The sequence below is a fragment of the Protopterus annectens genome, chromosome 5.part0 (genome assembly GCF_019279795.1).
Source record: "Protopterus annectens isolate FY-2018-M chromosome 5.part0, PAN1.0, whole genome shotgun sequence".
NCBI classification, from domain to species: domain Eukaryota; kingdom Metazoa; phylum Chordata; order Ceratodontiformes; family Protopteridae; genus Protopterus; species Protopterus annectens.
The window spans coordinates 684,286,866-684,311,061 of NC_056735.1; the positions used below are offsets into that span (position 1 = coordinate 684,286,866).

The 24,196-nt window shown below is 36.3% G+C and overlaps 2 protein-coding genes across 2 annotated transcripts in view; one reads left to right on the plus strand and one right to left on the minus strand.

Annotated features, from left to right (window-relative positions):
* The window catches only part of OFD1 (OFD1 centriole and centriolar satellite protein), a 1,865,993-nt gene extending 1,846,432 nt beyond the window's left edge, over positions 1–19,561 (minus strand). Inside the window, exon 1 of the mRNA XM_044072530.1 lies at positions 19,330–19,561. The gene's annotated coding sequence lies outside the window, so the exon portion shown is untranslated. The remainder of the gene's footprint in view (positions 1–19,329) is intronic.
* Positions 19,562–19,632: 71 nt separating this feature from the next.
* Positions 19,633–24,196, plus strand: part of TRAPPC2 (trafficking protein particle complex subunit 2) — a 176,364-nt gene continuing 171,800 nt past the window's right edge. The window contains exon 1 of the mRNA XM_044072529.1: positions 19,633–19,725. The gene's annotated coding sequence lies outside the window, so the exon portion shown is untranslated. The remainder of the gene's footprint in view (positions 19,726–24,196) is intronic.

The following is a 24,196-nucleotide window of genomic DNA, read 5'->3' on the forward strand; positions in this document are numbered from 1 at the left end:
TTTATTGCATAAACAATTTTTCCTTAAAAAAAAAAAAAATCACTTGAATCCCCTGTTTAGATTTCCATGTGAATCTATCTCTAACTCCTATCATGTCTCCTAGGCTAAATTCACTATAGAAGAACTAGAGGTCATAAATTTACTCTGCTGACAGCCAAAAACAAGGAAAATTACCCCCCCCCCATTCGAATTTGTTCTGGCGTCAGTGTCTCTGTAATACATTCTTAATATTTGCCTCGCTTTTATTAACAAAAAAAAAAAGTTTATGACCCAAACCTTTGGTAACTTTTTCATTCCCTGAAAGAACATTCCAGTTATTCAAAATAACTCCTTCGATGTCTATGGTGAATCTAACAACAAATGGCACTCCATTATTCTTTCCTTTTTTATCTTTGATATCTTTAATACTCAACCCTGTTTTAGCAATAGTGTCATGCATTCCCACTTCATTCTTTCAACTTCCAGCCATTTTTGGGACATCTCTTTCAACAAAAAAAAAAAATTTTTTTTTCTTAAATTTTCAACATTCAAGTTATCCCTTCCTCAACACATCAGCATCCCTCAAATCAGTGGAAAATGCTTTTTTGTACCATCTCTGCTGGTATGCATGATACTTACCTTGGTTCCAAAGGTTCGATCTGTGTTCCACCTGGTATTCATAAACTTCTGGTCCCTTCTGTTATGATATGGATGGAAATAATCATTGGACCCAGGCTTTTTATTATTCCTACTTTGCTTCTTTGCTGAACACATTGGTTTGAGTAAACTGCATCTGCATACACATTCTTATTGGATGAAATATAAGCATGCACTTTCTTACTTGTAGAGGTTTCTCTTGCCAGTAAATCCACATTTCCAACAAGTTTCTTTTGGTTACAACTGTATTTTCTGAGTTTTCTACTTCTGATTATTTCTTCCTTTTGTTTTGCTATAATATACATCTCTTCAATACATATTTCCAAGTCTGTAACTTTTAATCTGCTGTCCAAATCCTCTAAAATCCCCTGCCATTCAGCTATTTTTGTTACTTTTACTCAACAAGTACATCAATTATTTGTTGGTTTAGTCACAAATACATTGCCACTCATTTGTAACTACTGTCTTTCACTTTCCTTAGGAAAAATTGTCCTGTTTTAAGTGTTGGCAGTGTATCCTTAAGGCATCTAGTCCTTTTATACTGAACTGAGCCAGAGGGAGACATGATAGGAGTTGGACATATATTTACCTGTGAATCTTCTACTACAGGTTTTATAAAATAAAAAGCTGTTCACGCATTGAAAGAAACATGTTAGAGATATAAAGCATGAAACATAAAAAGGAAAGTAATGCATTATGTAAGTATTCCACGTACTGTATCAATTTTAAGGTTCACATTTTCTGTAATTGAGCAGATTGATATCCACTCTTCTAAAAATCACTATTAATTTAATGTTAGAGAAAAGGGAGATGTTTTTGGCAATTTTCTTTGTATGCATTAACAAGAACTTAATGATGCTTACAATATTGCTTTTATGTTAAAAGAACATAGCATTGATTCAGTAATATTAATACGTGCATTATTTAAGCAATAACCCACGCCTGGGTGTGGGTAATGCTGTATTTACCCACGGATGGTGTGGTTTGGTCACGAGGGCGAAGCCCGAGTGGACAAACAAAGACAACCGTGGGTAAATACAGCATTACCCACACCCAGAAGTGGGTTATTGCTATTATACAATGACATTATTTAAGAAAAAAAATACTTACTTTTCTTAAATAATGGCATTGTATAATGCCTCCATGCTGCCCTTCCACAGCCGTCTGGTATTCTGCAACAGTTCTGATGTACTGCGCATGCGTATGCTTACGCAGTACATCAGAGCTGTGGGTGGAAGCAATGGAGAAAGCAAGATCTCCGTTGCTTTTTACAAAGTGTCTCGCCATGTTAAAGGAGTTTAACATAGCGAGACAGCTTTAAAAAAGCAACGGAGAATCTCCGTTGCTTTTTTTAAAGCTGTCTCGCTATGTTAAACCCATTTAACACAGCGAGACAGCTTTAAAAAAAGCAACGGAGAAAGGAAGATCTCAGTTACTTTTTTTTTTAAAGCCGTCTCACGATGTTAAACTCCTTTAACAGTTTCTAAAAAGCAACGGAGATCTTGTGTTCTCCGTTGCTGTAAAAAAAAAAAAAAAACCGGACCGGACCTTTTTCCATTAGTACAAGTCTTTGATTTACAACGTGCACGCTAACCAATCAGTGTGCAGGTTTTGGAATATTAATGGGGGGTTTGTTGTATAATTTGTTTTATCCAATGAGATTTTAATCTGAGGGATTATGTCATTGACATTTTATTTAATTGGTTGTTGAAATTATTTTTTTTTTGTTTGTGATTTTATCTGGCTGAAGTTCTGGATTATAAGAATGAAAGCATTTTCATTTGTTACATAAAGTTAGAGTTAGACTAGCATAGTTTTGAGAAAAGTGTTCTATTTTCTGAAATATTTTGTCTTCAGAACATGAATGTGATTTTCAGAGGAACTAAAAGAATCTATCAAAACCTTCATCACCTATTTACTACACCTACCATTTTTCAAAGAGATTCCCTTGCTTTGTGAATATCTTTACAAACTGTTATTTACATAAAGGCTTTGCTTTAAAATACTTTATCCTCTACTCTGTCTTGTTCTATCTAAATCAAAACTCCCAATTATACTATACAGATCTCATTCTTTGTCTAGTAACCATCCCAATATGTACTTAAAAGGTAACAGCCATATCCTTCTCACACCCCGCCTTTTCTTTACAGTTTCACTGTCTCTACCCTAAACTATCACATTTATAGGATTAATCAATTAACAAAAACCACCAAGCGGAGTAAATGCTCTACAAAAGGACAACAGCAAGCAAGAAAATAAAATAAGATCAAATATGTCCGTAGAGCAAAACAATGGAGGGTCCTCAGGCAATCCAAAATACTCGGTAGTAAAAAATAGAACTGCAGACCGCCAAAAAATCCAAATCTTCTTAATCATACAAAAAACAGTTTTATTTGGATAAAATTGGTAAAACAGCTTCATCAGACCATATAACATTATCCATTAAAACAGGAAGTTAATATATACTAAAAAAAAGCGCCAAAGTAAAATCATTTAAAATATTTAAAGATACATTGCCAAAACAATTCATTCCTAAGAAATATACAACAATATCAACATTAGAAGGACATATTAACAAACGCATTAAAGCTATTGTACTAAAAAACAAAGTCAATAATTACTAATATTTAACCTTTGGTCTCCTTGACTTTAATAAAGGGCGTAGTGGCACCTTCCCATTAATGCCCGGTGGTACATCTGCCCTAAACTTAATGATCCAGTTTATTTCACGTGTCTCAGTGTAGTTATCAACATCCCCCCTCCTACATGTCCTGGAAATCTCTTCCAGTATCCTAAACCTAAATTCATGAGTGGAACCCAAATCCTTCACATGTTTCGCAAGGGCATTATATAGATGTCCTTTCCGGATGTGATAAATGTGTTCTCGCATCCTGTCTCTCAGTACACGGTTGGTCTTGCCTACATAGTAGGCAGGGCATTCTGTGCAGGTTGCCAGATAAATCACATCTTTGGACATACAGTTACCAGTTGCCCTAATGGTGTAACTACCTGTTCCTTGGGGGTATCTAAATACAGGATCAGTCAAAATGTAAGAGCAAAAACTACATTTATTGCATGGAGTCATGTAAGGTCCATCTATATCTAAGACACTGATGTACTGTTTCGGATAACATAACAACTGTTTAATATTCTTCTTATTACGGTAAATAAATCTAGGTTTATCACCAGTTAATCTCTTGATGGTGGGATCTACCGATAGCACATGCCAGTGTTTCAGAAAAACATCCTTAAGTGTTGAAACATCCCTAGTGTAAGAGATAGGAAAAACTACTTCACCTGCATCCGTTGGATAATCTCTTGATAAACGTGTGGTCCCGGTGTTGGAGTAAAAGTCTGTTGCCCCCTCAGAAAAATATGGAGTAGCCCTATCCTCTCTTAACATATGTATCGATTCTATCCCTTTATTAATGTCCCTGAATCTACTATCCAGGTCCTCCAGGCCTAAGGCAAATTCCTGATCAAGGGGTGTATATCTGGATAGTCTCATGGATTGACCACGGACAATATTGTGGTAGACATAACCTGGATGCATGCTGGTGCGGTGTAACAGGGTGTTCTTATGGATGGATTTACGGAACAACCCTGTATTAACTAACCCTCCTGGTAGCTTCTCAACGAAAATGTCAAGAAAGGGTAGCTTACTATTGGACCATTCCATTGTAAATTTAAGGAACCACAAAGAGTCATTAACATAGTTGAAAAATGTATTCAACTCAATAGTGGTACCCTTCCAGACAAAAAACAGGTCGTCGACAAAACGCCTGTAAAATGGCACAAATGATTGAAACAACTCATTCTGAAAAAGGTGCTGATGTTCCCATTCAGCCATGACCAGGTTGGCGTAGCTATTGGCACACCCTGTTACACCGCACCAGCATGCATCCAGGTTATGTCTACCACAATATTGTCTGTGGTCAATCCATGAGACTATCCAGATATACACCCCTTGATCAGGAATTTGCCTTAGGCCTGGAGGACCTGGATAGTAGATTCAGGGAACGCGGTTATAGTACATTAGACATTAATAAAGGGATGGAATCGATACATATGTTAAGAGAGGATAGGGCTACTCCATATTTTTCTGAGGGGGCAACAGACTTTTACTCCAACACCGGGACCACACGTTTATCAAGAGATTATCCAACAGATGGAGGTGAAGTAGTTTTTCCTATCTCTTATACTAAGGATATATCAACACTTAAGGATGTTTTTTTGAAACATTGGCATGTATTATCGGTAGATCCCACCATCAAGAGACTTACTGGTGATAAACCTAGATTTATTTACCGTAATAAGAAGAATATCAAACAGCTGTTATGCAGTACACCAGGGTCTTAGATATAGAGGGACCTTACATGACTCCTTGTAATAAGTGTAGTTTCTGCTCTTATATTTTGACTGACCCGTATTTAGATACCCCAAGGAACAGGTAGTTACACCATCAGGGTAACTGGTAACTGCATGTCTAAAGATGTGATTTATCTGGCAACCTGCACAGCATGCCCTGCCTACTATGTAGGCAAGACCAACCGTGCTGAGAGACAGGATAACATATTTACCACATCGAACATTTATATAATGCCCTTGCGTAAACATGTGAAGGACTTGGGTTCCACTCATGAGTTTAGGTTTAGGATACTGGAACAGATTTCCAGAACATGTAGAAGGGGGGATGTTGACAACTACACTGAGACACGAGAAATAAACTGGATCATCAAGTTTAGGGCAGATGTACCACCGGCATTAATGGGCAAAGCCTACTACTCTTATTAAAGTCAAGGAGACCAAAGATTAAATATTAGTAATTATTGACTTTGTTTTTAGTGTTAATATGTCCTTCTAATGTTGATATTGTTGTATATTTCTTAGGAATGAATTGTTTTGGCAATGTATCTTTAAATATTTTAAATGATTTTACTTTGGCGCTTTTTTAGTATATATTAATTTCCTGTTTTAATGAAAAATGTTATATGGTCTGATGAAGCTGTTTTTGCAATTTTATCCAAATAAAACTGTTTTTGTATGATTAAGAAGATTTGGATTTTTGTCTGCAGTTCTATTTTACTACATTGCCTGAGGACCCTCCATTGTTTTGCTCTACGGACATATTTGATCTTATTTTATTTTCTTACATTTATAGGATTATTTATTTTTGTTCTTTCCTTACTCTTCCTTTCTCCCACTCTTACCTTATCAGTGTTTCACCTTATGCACACACTCACCCCTGTTTATCCCTCACAATAAAGCTTCAGAACCCTGTTCCTCCAAGATCTATGTTTTTTACCAAAACACTATGTTTTGCTAACCCTAACAAAAGCCCTTTTTCATACTTTCCAACAATCCACTTTGACAACTATTCCCTAATACATACATTCCACATGCCATGTTCAAACATAAACTGCTCACTTGTGATCAATGCTCTACCTCAGTAAAACACATTTAAATAAAGAAATAAAATAAATAAACAAACAAAATCCTTAAATTGCCCAAGTTTCTATTTAGATTTAATCCAATATTGTTTTTATACTTTCAAGAAGAGCAGACATGAACCAAACTCTGCACTCAAACTGTTTTCAAATGTTTCAGGCTATTTTTGCACCAAGTCTTCCTCCTGCTTCTTGTTACAATGTTTGCAGTATCAGAAATAAATTGAACCAAATTAGTGCTTTCAAACATTTCCACTCTCCAGACCTTGTTGCTACTTTACAATCTTGGCTTACAAATGACAACCTCAGTATCCATCATTTTTCTTCAACTACAAATCCCACATTTGATGCAAATCCAGACAAAAGAGCAGGAGATGAGACAGTACTTCTATTTAAGCCATATGTACTTGTAAAAACAAATCAAGCAAGCAAGTTAATTCCACTTCAGGCTCAAACCTACCCCTTAATTAAAGTGCATTCACCTAAAAATAACTCAATCCAGCTAGTACTTATCTCCATCCTCTATTACAAAATTCAAGTTACTCAAAAATATTTTTGAAGACTCACAGTATAAGAATCTTATAATTCTTCATGGCATAAACTCATATACCTTAAGCCCACATTCAAATGACATCACAGAATTTTTTGCAGATTTAGGTCACATTCAACGTAATTAAGATTCCACATTTCCAAACCTGGTCAGGTCATCACACTTTGGTTATTGTGATAATTTGAAGAAATGGTTAACAAAAATCAGATACCAGGCAATGATACCAAACTGAAAGGGAACAAATGCCTTTGCAAATGCAGTTACATATCACACAATCCTTTAATAAGAACTTAGTGCTTTCATTCCCTAAATAACTGGAACTTTATCAGAAGTCAGCCATATACCATCTCCAAAGTTAAAAACTGCCATCACATCACATGCAAAGAAACAGACAATACCAAAATGTGTCCCCTATTTTAGCCATATTTAAAAAGATACCCATCATTACTAATCACTTAAAAATGAAATACAGTATTTACATCCATGTGAATATACAATTAACAAACCAGATCATAAACCCTTTAAAAATTTAAAACACAACACTAGCATTTTATAAAGGGAATTTTATACCCTAAACATCATAAAAGTATAGTAGTATGCCAGAAATTGAGAATCTTTCATTCAGACGAGGTAAATTGTTGGCATTTAAAAACATAACCAAAAAAATAATTTCTTTATAGCAAAACACCCCAAGGGCCATCCCTAGAATTTTTGCCCACCTTCTCTAAAATCAAAAATAAAATAGGGTGTAGGAAAACCCTGAATAAGTTTAAACAGGGTGTTATTATTCTTATGCTTATTGATATCAAACAAATGTTCAAAAATACATTCCCTGATGTTCCTCTCTGTTTTACCTCCATACAAATCTAGACATTCATTACACTTAGCATGGTAAACAACACCTTTTGTGTTGCAACTGAAATTGCTCTTATTTTTAATGGATCAACCACCACACTATCTCCAACTAAAATGTATATACACTGGTTACAATGACACATTTAAAAAGTACCCCACAGACTTGAATAGCACCCTGTATTATGGTTGTCAATATCTTCCAAGTAATTCTTGAAGCACTTACCTCTCCTTAAAAATTGTAGGAGGTTATTCTCCTTAAAAATTGTAGGAGGTTATTCCCCTAACTTTATTTTTAAGTGTTGAATTAAAAGTTAACATCAAGTTCTTCTCAATAACAAATCGAATAGCACCATTATCAGAACTCTAAGTGGTCAAAAAGGCTTTCTAACAATCATGTCTTGCAATAATGTGTGTGTCTAACCTCATGTCTTTTTCACTAATTAAGGGACAATAAAACCCAGATCTTCTTTTTGTGACTACCTCATCCAAGATAGGTTTCCCAAAAGTGAAGTGAAAGGATAACCTCTTCTCAGAAAACATGTCAATCGGTCTGTCACATTCATTGAAAAAAAGTGTCAAATTCTGATACCCTTCTCACCAAATGTTCAAACTGTCCTTTAACCATTTCTTTCTTTTGGTGCCTTATGTTGCAACTGGTATAATAGAGAATTGACCAAACCAAATAAGTCCATAACACTGTAATAAAACAAAAATAAGTTCCAGGCCACCAAAAGGATAAAGTAAAAAATAGAAACGACAATCCTGAGGCAAGCTACTTTATCCTATTGGTGGCCTGGAACTTATTTTTGTTTTATAATAGAGAATTGAGTTGGAATAGGTAGGTTTCCTAAAAATATTGGAAACAAACTTGTGATGTAAAAAATCCTTCTTAATTTCCACATATGATAGCTAATGTATTTAACTATCATGTGTGTACATTTTAGGAATTCAGTGGTCAAGTTAATATAAATCAAAAAATGTTCACTTTTCTCTTCTTTATCAATCCATAAAATAAAAATATCATCAAGGTATCTTGCATATGAACACCACGACTTGGCATAGAGGCTGTTCAACTCACGCTTATGCTCCCATTGTGCCATAACAACATTGGTAAACAAAGGAGCACAAGCAACCCCCATGGCCATTCCAGTCTTTTGCCAAAAAAGTTGTCCTTCAAAATACATCAAATTAAGATTGGGGACCAACTCCATCACACTAACCATGGTATTGACCTCACCAGAATTCAAATTCATGGCGTTAACAAGAAATTTATAAAACTATTCTAACCCAAACCTATGAGGTATGACTGTAAATAAATCCTTGATGTTCACCATAATAAAAATAATACGTTCATCATATTCTCCCTCTGTAAACTTACTCCAAAAATCCCAGGAATACCTACACAAATTAGGAAGCATCTTAACTCAATCCTTTAATCTTATATCCAAAATTTCACTAAAGGGTGTATTTTTGATTTCTCAGTGTCAGCTATAGGACAAATTGGAGGGATTTAACATATCCTTGTACAATTTAGGAATTCAAAAAATGTCAAGAATAAATGCATAAACATTCTCTTGAATCCGTCCCTGCATAAGCATATCATGCAGTTGAACATTAATTCTGCTGTAAGATACAGTAACAATTTCCTGAAACTTCCTCATATAAATCCTTGTAAAGAAGGCAGTTCATCTTATTAACTTTTATTATTACAACCCCACACCCTTTATCAGGTTTTATCATCTTTGTGATGCCCCATCACTGAACCGGTAATCAAGGAGCCTCAGTCCTCACCACTGGCAACAGTAAGGGACGCACACTGAGAGGATGACAAGATACACACACAGTATTTCCAGATGCAGCTCTCTGCATCAAGTTAAATTTTCCTTAAGAGCACAGAGAGCAGTCTGGGGCTGGTTTCTCCCTCTTTTTCCATATGCCAAATAAGACTCCCCACTGGCACAGCTATAGAGTTGAGTCCTTAGCCAGGGTTCCAAGCCAAGTCCTCCAACACTCTCTCTGTTCAACCAGTGCTTCGTGTCCCTGACCAAATAGCTGACACACACACTCTTGCAGATTTGTTTTACATGCACACCTGGGAAAGGCTGGCATGGGTTTACTAGCTATGCCCCCTTCTGCCCAGACTATAAGATAATTATCACTGCCACCAGAACCCTTTATTAGCTACTTTAAGACCCTTAACAAAGTGAGTCCAATCTTGCTGTGTAATTTTACTATTAATACAAAGGGTAGTTTGACCAAGAGCCAGGCTATTAGGAGTGGTATGTGGTCACCAAATATATATGCAAGTACTCACAGAACTTAAATATCTCTACACAGATCAGCCACAATGAAAGGTTTAAATATATTTAATAAAAAAAGAACAAGACAATACTAAATATATATTTACAGTGACATCAGAGTTCAAAATCACAGGAAGTATTTAAAACAACATTGCAGGACAGTCTCAAATAAATAAAGAAAATATCTAACTAAGTTTTGCTACATCCCTGACTACATCTAAGAGAATTGCTACAACCTAAGAGCTTACTTACTAAAGAGCAAGGCAGATGTGGTGAATGGATCTTGAAATTGTAAAGTCCAAGACAGAATACAGAATGATGTGTCTCTCTCAGAGACTTCTCAAATTAATATTGCAACTATTACTGCTGGGCTAGCTTGCAGAATTACATTATTTCTTGTCATCTGATTTCTAGTCCCCAGGCCCAAATCAACCATTGATGGCAGCTGGTAGCATTTAGCATCTGCCCGTAAAAATACATAGACAAGGGCTTTTCTTCAGATCTTTGGCAAATGCTGGAAGTCATAAAACAATAAAACACTTCCAAGGCAATACAGAAAACTTCTCAGCACAGACATTGTGTCTCCTTGCTGCCATAAAGTAATTTAATTTCAGCTATTTTTCTAAAATTTAATAGACTGAGTTTAACCTCCTGGGTTCCAGTTTCCACTATTAAAATACACACATTTAAACAGTTACAATACTGTATGTACATTTTTGTTCCCTTCCAGCAGGGCACACTGTGGCTACATATTTAAGCTCAGTATTTTATAAACCCTTTTCAACACATGTCTGCACAAACAATTTTGATATACATATAATATACAGTTCTAATGCAGTTGTAACACAAGCATCTTACACAAATTTCAATATTCACCAACAACATATAATTATGTACAAAATTCTGGATAGCTGTGCTGGCAGTATCTCCGTTTGTCACACTTTTATATACACCATGTTGATATTCACTAATAACATATAATTATTTACAAAATTCCAGCTAGCTGGGCTGCCAGTATCTCCTTTTGTCTCAATCTTCAACTCAGTATTGCAACAAATATCATTCCAAACAAAATGTACTGAACCATACATCAGAAGGCAGATAAGATAAAAGATAACCTCTGCCCAATTCACAAATCTTTTCAAAAGACTGAAATATAGGTTGTTAACACTTGATTAACCACACTATTCCTTGGTATATTATTTGCCATCACGGTTTGTTCTTCGGTATGATCAAAAATAATAAAGTTCAATTTTCTAACAAAAAGCTTTAAATCAATAAGAACATCAGTCATCTATGCTCTTCTAGCTGGTTTACTTCCTCCAAAATGTTAACATGATCTTGGCTGATCAAATGCTCACTTATTTCAATTACTAATAATCTCAATAACATAATTTTCATTATCACTCGTTTCCCACTCCATTAGTGATGGATGTATTAATACTTTGAAATTAAATAATAGAGCAGTAAAAGGATCCTCAATCACTGATTTCCTTCAGATTCCAAACCTCAGAGAACATTAACTATTGAAACATCTCACCTTTCCATCACAGATCAGTAACCAGACCTCGCATTTCAAGTTCCTAACATGGCTGCAAAAACCCAACTATCTCAGAATTTCAAGCAAATAATTTCCTATAATGTCAAGACTATATGAAGTGATTAAATAACCATGACTAACTAAAGAACCCACAGCCATTCTTGGTCTCAGCATTGAAGTCTAGTACAAATGAAAGCAAACCCCAAACTCAGGCACACACAGCAGATTTACTATACCCTATAAACCATACAAGCAAGCTGTATATAAACATAAAGAAAACTACTCTAAATCTAAACAAATCTTCCTATTAAGCAAACCCAAAAAGTTTTGGAATAAGTCCAGTGGTTTGACTGGTCATGCAGTTGTCTCTAATACAACCCCTTCTGACACAATTAAATTCATACAAGGCCAGCTTATCAGCTCTGATTTCTTAAATGAATTTGCATACCTCTTGCAATTCTAACCAGATCATTTCATACAACCATCTCAGTCTCCTTCTCCTCCTGTGTACCACTTTTCTACTTCAAACAAATCACAGATAAAGGCACAAAACCACTACATGAACAAATTCCCAGTGATGCTTCCACAGCCTCTGATAAACTATTACCACAGTTTGTTATATACTATAAAGAATGCATTTCTGTACTTATTGAACATGTTTTCAACCTCTGTATGACATAATATTATGCACAATGCTAGAAAAAAAAACAAAAACAAAGTTACTACCAAAGAAATCTAAACCTATTGTTATAGCTCACTTTTACTCAATTTCTATATTACTGGCTATAGGGAAGATACTAAAAATGATTAATTATTTATATCCAACTTTCACAATATCTTAAGCAGCACAATCTTATTTATATCCAACTTTCACAATATGTTAAGCAGCACAATCTTCTTTCAATGAACAATGTGAAGTTTGGAAAATCCAAAGCACAGTGACAGCTCTCTTTACCCTAACAAATAAGATTCATTTAATATGAAATACAGTAATCCCACATACACAACATTTACAGACATGACAAAAGCCTTTCAGCTTCGCCCTCGTGACCAAACCACACCAACCGTGGGTAAATCCAGCATTACCCACACCCAGGCGTGGGTTATTGCTATACTGACCTACCTCATACTATATGCAGACAAAATTGTTGCTTTGTAGATCAAACCCATCACTTACCTTACTAAAAATTAGTTACAAAATGACCTACACAAACTTTGCTAAATGAGTTAACAATAAAACGTTATTGACCTGCACAAAAAAATGCCTTGCTATTTGGAACTAAGCAAAAATTTGCCAGTGTCCAAAACAGTTGCGGAGGCTGAACTTTCAACTTTACACAGGAAAAAGTAGATAGCTATTTGGATTTTTTTTTTTGAACCAGAAGAATCTCAAATGTCTTATCCTTTGCTGCTATACATTGCCTAACAATTTGTGTATGCTTTCTAGCACGCTACCTAGCCAGGATACCTAGCAGCCATACCCTCCCTCTACCCCTAAAGGTATTCACTTATACCTATCCTATCCCTCTACCCCTTATACCATCTATTTATTTCTATCCTTGTACTGTCTCCTACAACTGTTTCTTGAGCCTCGCAAACCTTCTACGAACCATCTCTGCTCACCAGCTTTGGCTGCAATTCATTAATTTACCCACTAGATGGCACCATAAACTAGGCTGATTCCTAGCACTGTTTGCCCTCACATTAACTGGTGTAAGGCTCAGATCCTAAACTAATTAGGAGAGCCTAAGGAACTTTTCTCCTGTACAGTCCTAGAAGCTCTTTCCTGTCCTGCTATTACCACTCTGAGACTCCCTCCCAAAACCTGCACTCTACTGTCCCTTACCTTTCACTTCCCTGGTTTCTACCCTCCATACTTACCAATAACTACTGAACTGTTCCTCAGAATTCAGCGGCACACAGACAAGTGTCTAAGGACTAGCAGAAAAGTTGTTTTCGAACCCGCTCCGTCGTCCTGTGGGTTCACTCTGTCCCCCTACCCTAACCCCAATTCCCACACACCTTCAGTGGTCCTAGATTTATACCTCATAGGACACTCCTCTTCCCCTAATTATCCAATTAGCTCATTACCTTTCCCTACACACTAGATACAGACACACCCTTACTCACATTCCCCTTCTCACTACTTCCACTACAGTACTATCTCTATCCTTCCTGGCTTTCTTATCTATCCTATTACTACTTACATCACTCCCCATTCTACCATGCCTTCATCATATCAGCCTAAACTTAAAAACTCACTTTTCTTTCTTACTGCAATACACATACTACTCATACTTACGTGGTATGAAAACACACATCACTGCATCCCTCCATCCTCTAAAACAAACATCTATCAATCTACCTACTACCCACAACCACGCAAACATCACCTCTACCTCAACCTACCTCTTCCCAAAGTATTATAGGCTAGCCCACATTAATCTCCAACAAACCAGAAAAATCACTATATACTCTCTTCAAACTCCTGAAGCTCTTACATACTTTTCAACAACACCCTCTGCTTCACAGGGATATTCACCCCAACCCAGGAATTAACAACAATACCCTACTAAATCCCCAACAGCCCCAAACTACCACTCATATTACCCTGACCAAAACCACTAACTCCTTATTGATAGCCCATCTTAATATACAGAGCTTAAACAAATTAGCTAACTGCATACTCTACTGGACATACATTCCTTTGATGTCCTATGTCTAACAGAAACTTGGCTCAAACCAGGAACAAAAGATAATGAAGTCATCTCACCAGGTTACAATAAAATAAGGTCAGACCGAACAACAAAAAAAGGTGTAGCAATTTTGCATAAATCTGATCTAAATGTATCTCTAGTAGACTTACAATTACCATTAGATAATCACATAGAAATCCTTGTCTCTACACTCCAGCTTAATTCTAGCAAAGCTATCTATATAATATGCTACTACCTACCTCCAGGCAATAACGTCAACACCCTTGAAAATATCCTATCCTGCCTCTCATCTTCCCTCCCTCAAGAAACCTTAGTACTTGGAGACTTCAATATAGACTGGAACTGCTGTACTTCCAACAAACCTTCAGTCCATATAAACTTGTATGGCTTTTCTCAATTTATCACCACCCCAACAAAAATCCATAAGCCCACTAACAAACAGAGTACCTTAGATTGGATCCTAGTAAGAAACCATCCCCTCACTTATATAGCAGACACCCTACCTGATGATATTAGTGACCATTTACTCACTTATGTAATTAGGCATAAAACCTTCTTCCCTAAACACCCTATCTTTAAAACTATAAGAAACAGAAAACACTTTAATGCTATAAATTTCCAAAAAGAGCTTGAAGCCTATGACTTTTCTCCCTTAAAATAACTCTTCCTTGATGAAACAGTATCCTATTTTAACTCCAAATTCTTACAAATACGGCACCATGCCCCTAGTCGATCCATCAGAACCAGTAGCAAAGCAGCAGCATGGCTCCAAGAGACAAGACAAAAAATCCTAGTAAGAAACAAGATCTGGTCTAAATGGAGATGTACTAAAAGCCCAACTGATCACCAGAACTACAAACAGCATAGAAACATCACAAAGAAATCTATAATCCTTGATAAAAAAATCTACTACCTTAAACTCCAAGACAGGCATCAACAAACCCCCCCCCCCAAACATTTTGGACAGCTATTAACAGATTTTACGGCCAGGATACTCCAAGACTCCAACTCCTTCAGCACTTTCCCTAAACACACCTAAGGAGATTGCTGACACCTTCAATACCTCCTTTACAGAAACTGTACAATCTCTCACAAATTCCCTACCTCGTCACCCCAACCCTCCCATTCTCCATGACTTGCAAACCCCCTACCTTTCATCTAAATCCAGTCTCTACATCTTTCATCCGCACCTTACTTACTAAACTTAAACCATGTACCCCATCCGCTGATCTCTTACCAGCGGAATACCTGCAAATTGCAGCTAAAGTTCTCTCCTATCCTATTTCCATACTAATCAATAGAACTATTACTGAAGGTTCTATCCTATCTCTCTGGAAAATTTCACATATAAATTCCTCTTCATAAGGGTGGTAACTCAACTGAAATATCTAACTATCGCCCCATAGCCCTGCTCTTCCCCTCCAGCCAAAATAATGGAAAATGCATCCACCACCAGCTACTTGATCACCTTCTCCAATATAACCTTCTAGCAGACTGTCAACATGGTTTTAGGCCTTACCACAGCACTACTACTGCCCAACTATCCTTCACTGACTGCATCAACAAACATCGCAACAATAACAGGCTCTCTACTGCTCTGTTTAAAGACCTATCAAAAGCCTTTGATATGGTAAACCATCAATTACTACTACAAATACTAGAACAATACTCACTCAACACAAAGACATTACAGTGGTTTAAGTCCTACCTAGAAAACAGACAGCAAGCTGTTCCCTGGGATAATAACCTTTCTACTTTTCTTCCTATTACTCTTGGGGTCCCACAAGGCTCCATCCTGGGACTTCTCCTCTTCTCTATCTTTATCAATGACCTACAGCTAAATATTCCACAATCTACCTACATACACTACGCAGATGATTCCACACTAGTGTGTTCTGCCACCTCATCTGCCGAGCTCCAAGCTATCACCCAGACAGTATTTAACTCAGTTGAAAAATGTTTTTTGCAACGTTGCCTCCTACTAAATGCCAAAAAAAAAAAAAAAAAAACAAATTACTTGTTTTTACTCCTAACACAGAAGTCCCCCCAATATATCTAACTGTCAAAACCAGCAATGGTACTATAATTACACCTGATCCAAACACCAAGCTCTTAGGCGTAACAATAGCTCACAATCTCAACTTTGACACACACATTAACACTACAATTAAAGCTGTTAACAGAAAACTGGGCTCACTCTATAAGATAAAGTCCGTCCTCACCCCTGAAGCCAGAACCACCATTGCCCATACCCACCTGATCTCTATTCTCCTCTATGCTTTATCTATCTATACAAATCTTTCCAAAGTTAACCTAAACAAACTAGCAACCTCCTACAACAACATTGCCAGATTTGCTACATGTTCACCATATAAAACCCATCACTGTTTAAATCTCAAACTAGGCTGGCTTCCCCTCTCTGCTTTATCTATCTATACAAATCTTTCCAAAGCTAACCTAAACAAACTAGCAACCTCCTACAACAACATTGCCAGATTTGCTACATGTTCACCATATAAAACCCATCACTGTTTAAATCTCAAACAACTAGGCTGGCTTGAACTCCAAAACCAGCTACTATTTCAGCAACTTACAATTGCCCATAAGATTCTTTTCACACCAATAGGACTCCTATTCTTAGTAGCATAGTCGCTCCTTAAAGAAATTTTACTACCCTAAGCTCAGCAAATAAATTACAAGTAACCACCCAGAAATCCCTTAATAAAGCCGGGGACTCCCTCTTTTCTAATTCCGTGGGTAAGATTTGGAACAAACTCCCCTGCAACCTACAATTATTTTCATCCTTATCACTTTTCAAACACCAGTTAAAACTACACCTTAAAATACATTGGTTATGCCCATGTACTAACCCTACACTAATCATCTAGTATACTACATTTTCCCCCTCTATTACCCACTAGGGTGCAAATACACCCTCTTCTTAGCCAATATTGTAGTTTTCTTATTTCCTTCTTACTTCATGAAACTTACTCTTCACTTTTCTAAAACCCCTCACCCCCTCCTGATATTTGTTTTGTCAGTGTTAGTATTAATGACACCCATGACGTATCACTCAAAGCTCATCAAGCATAATAACTAGGTAGAAACCTTCACCCCTTCCTCACTATTTTTGTCTAACTTTTATCAAACGTTATACCTCATACTACTGCTTAGCCTACACCCTCACTTATGCTTTCGTTTTGTTGTTTGTTCCTTCTATGCTTACCTAAACCTACTTTTAATTTAATTATTATTCAGCATTTTGAATCTTTGCTGTTTGAAGCTATTTTTTGACTAAATTAGACTATACCTTTTGCTGTAACTGCATTTTGTAACATGTATTATTTCTTATGTAATAATTTACTGTTTTGACTTATTTTCATTTGTAGTCCTATTACATTAGCTTAATTTTGGTGCTTATCTCCCTGGGCCTCTACTGCAAATGGACATGTATCCAGTTAGACTAGCCCGGTCAACAAATGTAAAATAAAATAAATACATGCTATATATAAAGGCATTTAATACAAAGGATTAAGGCTATGAGCTACTAATAAGCTATTTCCTATAGTCCCTTGTTTGACTTCGTCAGACCCCATTTGCATACTGTGTGATTTTGAGCAAGGGACTTAACCAGACAGTGCTCCTGTGTTGTTCCTGAAAACAGACATTTGTGTACAGTAGGTGCAACCAGTTAACAAATGAACAAAGTAAAAATAAAATAAAATAAATCTGCACAGCTATAATATGGCTTTCCATTAATCTCAGCAGCATCAAGCAAGATGAGTAAAGCTCTACAGTTTATTTCTAAAAAAATAGGTTTACTCATTACTCTGTCTCCACAACAAGGATATCATTGCATGGCAATCCAAAAAGCATAATGGCTACTCATTAGATGAAAGGATAGCCTTTTACTAGGTTCTCAGGTATTTAAACTATCATATCTATAAACCTTGACCCTCAACTGCCAAACTTAAAATAAGGATCTCTTACTGCAGCCTTGCAGGGCAAACACACAATGGTCCAATACTACAAAACATCCAAAAGAAAGCTACAATGTACTAAATATAGGTTTCTATTATTGGTCCTAAACATTAGAAATCACTACATTAATATTTAACCTCTTACATGAAATGCAGATCTAAATTCAAAGAACATCTACTTAAAAAAGCCCAATGCAAATGCTTTTCTGTTGGCCACATTACTTAACTTCTTCCCTCTTAGTCTTTTACACTTCCGCCTCACTGCAGTTAATTAACAAGTTGTATACAAACATTTACTACTGAAAACAATGGAAAAAGTAATTGTGATCTTTGTTATGATTATTCAAAAATTGTTAAGATTTTATGCATACAAAATGAGAAAGATATATATTTTTTCTTCTTGGTCTCTGTACTTTCTGGAATGAATCGGAAATTGTTCCTTGGGTTAGTACTCTACTCCAGTTGGTCCTTGGGTTAGTACTCTACTCCAGTAAACAAACAAACACATAAATAAATCTGGAGACATGCATGAGATTACACAACATCACCGTTTGCTAATAAATTGCAATATTTAGCAATGAAGAAAGCATATATATATTTTAGTGTCAAAATAGAACATCTTAAATACCACTTTTATACACTAGAGAGACAGTTTACCATACAAAAGCCCATTAATAACTTGTTAAACATTAGTCATGATATCATCATACACTGAAACAACTTAGATTGCCGATTTACTTATCAGTACCACTTTCTGCTTCAGAAATATGACTAAAAGCTACGGTGCATTATTCCTGCCAATCTATGCACAGTATTTATTACCGTTCTCCTACGGGTTTTTGTGGTGGCACAACTGCATAGCACTTGTATTTGTGCAAGTATATGCTACTGTGGTAAGGTCTGGCAATACTCATTAAATAAATGCTATTCAACATTCTCAATGAAGTGATTTCTAGATAATACAGCGTGATGTATTTCATATTAAAGAATGGTCCACAAGATGCAGATTGCGTTTTCATAGTATTCTCCAACCCGTCTAAGAATGGCAAATTGTGCCAGCAGAAGACCATTATAGATCCTTTAACTATTATCTATAGACTGACATGATCTATTGCGCTATCATTTTATCATTAAAACAAATAAAAATTAAAAATATTAAAGTGCTTAAATAATTGTTTGCAAAGGTAAAAAAAAAAAAGAGAGAGAACATTTTCCAAAGCAGTGGAGCTTGACTGCGTTACCCTACAAATCTGCTCCCAATTTGTTTCAAATAAAAGCATTTTGACTCAAGCATAACTACTTACAAAACCAAAAAGCTACTGTAGTTGCATCAGTGTAAATTAAATTTCCAAGTGAGTTAACAGTTCGTGCAACTGGCAACAAAACATGAAGACGCCTGGCTTAAACTACAGCTCTGAATTCAATATAAACACCTTCGAACGCTATATAACTAAACCCAACGCAATCTCTCCTCATTATTGACTGTATCTCAGCAACCAACTGCTACTTCAGCCTTACTTCCTACTGAAAACATCATTACAATGTACCTTTCGGTTTACTCTCAGTGGGCAGAGGAAGCGAGGCGGGATTTTAATTTGCTTTGGCGCGACAGTGGGCGAGGCTACTGTCAGTGACTAATCAGTCTGCGACTGCAATTTGCTTCCCTTTCAAGTGTCGGCTGGTTATGTATCAGTAAAGAGGTAAGTGCGGTTTATTTGTAAAATAATTGTTGATAGTTTTGCTGTTCTCCGTTTGGTATTATGCTTTAGCTTTTTATGGCTGGATGTTAAATGGTTCTGTTCAGTTACGTCCCTGAATTACGATGTGGTTATTGGCTGTAGGTCACTGTTGATGTGAGAGCCTGAACACATTTACCAAATGTGGAAAGGGGGGGTGTTTGTTGTTTTCCAAGATTTGTTGATCTTATGTTGCACTTAATTAGATATAGGAATTTAATGCAGTTCAGATGTGGGTCTTGGGATCGGAGTTGGGCAAGTAAATGTAAATTATGGTTGGTCTCCTTGCAGGTAGGATCCCCAGTAGGAATGTGTAGTTGATTAACAGCCATAATTGCACATCAGTACATTTATTTGGCATCCCCTATATCAGAGATCTTAAACTCAGACCTCAGGCTTCAAGCATAATTTTTATGCATCCTTATGAGTTTAAGACCCCAGCTCTATGTACTGCAGAAGAGTGTATTATGTTCCTTATGACATATATACCCAAATGTGTTCAGACATCTTTTTTGATTATGAGTATGTTCAACTTGCATTGAAGTTTGAGTGACTCCTACTTAAAAACACTGTCTTCATATTTAGTAGAGAAAAAAATCCCTCCCTCTTTTAGGTCTAGGGAGACAGTGATTCACTGCACCTTTTTTTGCAAGGAGTGTCCTGGGTGAGGAACCTGCACTCAGTCATTGATTCATCGCATCTTTTTTTGCAAGCTGTGCTAAAGCAGGTTCCTGGTGGGAGGCACCTACACTCTCAAATTTTTAACAATTTTATTAAATTCCCACATGTTGAGCAATGACCTAGATACGCACACATTAATAGAAAAGAAAACAAACCATAGTAAAAAGTTTTCATTATTTTCATGCATTATACATGTTTTCTTGTTAAAATTTATTGTTCATTCCAGCATTACATAAATTGTCACACCAAACAAACCATGGAAAACTGAAAAAACGCTGTACAAAACCAACAAACACCCCAAAGTCCAAAACTCGGTTCACTCCGGATGTAAAGTCCAACTCACTGAAAATGTAAAAAGGCAGATTTATTTTGTTTATATCCGCAATATCGGCACATGGAACATTTATTTATACATGCCCGATCTGCTACTAAAGATCTTGGGCTTCCTTTCCAATATGTCTTTTATGTTAAAGCCTCTCCTATAAACTACCCTAGGGAGGTCTGCCAACACCTTATGTGTGGACTCATCCTGCAAAATCAGAGGCCAGTTTTTCATAAATTGTTGCATAAATGACTCTAGCATCCATAGTGTAAGTTACAATCAAACTTTGAGATATAAAGGATGCCTTTTCCTTATTCTCGAGTCGTATAGACGAATCGACACCCCCCTGACTTAAAATAGGCTCATAAAAACCTAAAGATCTCTTAGTTTGGACCTCTTCAACTAGATCTAATACTACTAGATCCTGTGGATAACCTTTATTGATGAAAAGGTTAGCCATAAAATTACATTCTTCTTGAAAGTCAGGGTCTCTCGATATCATCTGTGCTGCTAATACAAGTTGGCCTTTGAGAATAGAGCTAGACATAAATTGTCTTTCTTTAAAACTCCAACTCCTGTACTCTATATAATTTGCTCCTTCCCTTTTCTAATGATCCCACCTCCAGTTCCTTTATCTTCTTTACATTATTCAGTACTTTAATTACAGGTTGGTTTACATTTTGATTTTCATTTTCTAGTAATTGCTTTTCCAACTGTCAGTAAAAATAAACTTGGTAATTTCTTGGTTTGTCTGGGCAATTCAGATATTCTGTTCCAGTTAAAAAATATATTATTTCTCTGTTCCCAACATTCCTGCAGCATTCCCTAGCTATTTAGGGAAAATTCTTTGAAATCTGCTTGGGCTATAAAAATACCTATGTATTACACTGTCATTCTTGTGCTGACATTTAGAGCTTGCTGTTGTGCAGTGCACAATATCAGAATATGGGAGGTGCTGCATTTTGCAAGAATCTCTGAACTCTACAAACAACTTCTTCAAAGTAGTCTAGCGTAAAATTCCATGTCAATGTGTGCATTAGTAAAACTGTTATACTCATCAGTGTCCAACATCTTACAAATGTCTTCAGATGGAGAGGCAAAACTGAAGATCCTTACTTGCATTATGTATTCATTGTTTTTTCTCAATGCTTCTTAGTGTGTAAGGCTGGTCTTTGAGGACTATATTAGCACTTGAATATGAATGATATTAGAATAGTGATGCAGCCTTGTTTTTTGCCAGTTTGGTTGTTGAAATGTTGACAGTGCATGCTGGCACTTATTTGATCATACAGAAATTACAAAACTTTGATAAACCTTAAGCAGTGCTATCTGACCAATGCCTTTCACAGGACTCTTCAGTTGCTAGGAGTTGAATGAAAGATTATTGAAAGCTGTAAAGTATCCTGATTTGTCATTTTGGAAAATGTTCTTGTTTGTGGTGCACAATAAACAATTCTCAGTTACTTTGAAGTCGTACTGAGATTGCAGTAATATTTGTAATATGAGGGACGCAATGAGTAATATTTGTAATATGAGGGACGCAGATGGCCTCAGAACAATACTGGTAAATGTTTTTTTTTTTTTTTTTTTCCTGGAACATGTATGTTAACAGTATTCATTTCTGCACAGTCTTGTTTCTGTTCATTAAGATGGTAATTATGAGATCTATGTTTTTTAAATTCCCTCATTATTCTAAATTTGCATGGCTTTTTGATCTGGCCTTTCACTCAAATGTATTTACTAAATTAGTTATGTGGCTTGTATCTGAAATAAAGGACATTGGAACAGCAGCCATTTATATATTTATTTATTGCTTTTGTTAACAGGGAGATTCCAACTGGAGAGAGACTGTTTTCAACAGAAGCTCATAGAGAAAAGCTCCTTAGTAAAATTAATAATGTAAATTTAGAAGAATAAATGGACTGATGGATTGATTTCTTAATGCATCTACTTGACCATCATTTAATGGCTACAGATTCCCTACCCATATCTCTGCCCCAGGAAGAAGATCATGCTGCTGTTGTAACCTTACTCTGTGCAAACTCTCAGGCTTCCTGTCCCCTATCTTGGCAATGCTAATTCACAACTAGCTGTATCAGTATCAAGCTACTTATTTCTGGCATGTTTTGTTGATCCTTCTGGCCTGTAACTTGTATCCAGGTTCATTGAGACAACCAAGTAAAGTGACGTAGGAGCAGTGTATGTTTGTTGGAAAGCTTTAAGGTCAATATTTATATAAAAAAGAGACTTTTGAGGAACTGAGTTAGCAGCAACATGGTTATTTGCCTGTCTACTACTGAAGACTATTTATGAAACTGGGTGGTTAAAACTGCGCTGCCTTATTCAAACAGTTGGCTTCGTGGTTGGACTTAGCCGACCATACCCTTCCTCACTTTAAATTAAATGCACCTTCTTAAACTTTTAACATTACTTTTTCTCTGGAGAAATTGGCTGTGCTGCTTTGGTTCCATTTATACCCTGCTCAGATTGTAAATAATATTTCCTTATGTGCTTCTGTTAAGATGTACTTTTTTTGCAGCATTAGAGACTTGTACAACCAAATTACCTTACTCATGTATTGTTCTGACCTGTTTAGTCTTGTACTGTCTAATGTATAATGATTACCTGAGCCGTACCACGGCTGTGCTTCCAGCAGTAGTTATATCCCATTAGAACCAAATACATTTGCAACCATAATAGTAGCATTCATTCCTGAGTCAGCGCTACTGCCCTTCACCATTGATTAAAAGCTATTTATCTGATGAGTGGTATATGAAATGCAAACATTTGATTGCTTTGCTGCTTATGTGTAGGATTGCTTAATGAACTGTTTCGATCCCTAGAGAATCCATTAAGTTCAATTTTTTTTTATAAGTGAAGGTAGGTTCATTACACACCACTTTAAACACTTCAGAAATATCCTGAATATTTTCCAATTGGATGTAATTGTGCTTTTGTCATAGCTGTCAGTGTTTCTTTAAAAATTAAGTCAGATGTTTTGGAAAAATCTAAAGGAAATCAAAATAGGGAGAGCAACAGACACAAAGGCAGATATTTGTAGCGGATGTCCATAGTGATGCTTTAGCATAGAAGGTCCAAATGTCCAACTGACTCTCAATAGCTCTAGCTGAGAGGTTAAGGCAAGGAACATGTGCAGTTCTACAATAGAGGTTTATCTGGCCACTTGTGACAGCTGTGAGGTGTTCTATATAGGAAGAACACCTTATAAGCTGTCACATAGGATGTACAAGCATGAGTATGCTCTAAACAAAAAAAAAAAAAAAAAAGACATTAAGAATGCTGCATGTAGACATTCATTAGTGTGTCTAAACTTTGCAAAATTCAAGTTCTGTGTCTTGGAGCAAACAGTGTTAGATAGTTGGAGAGGAGATATTGATGTCTTTTGGGTAAAAGAGAATGAGTGGCAACTGA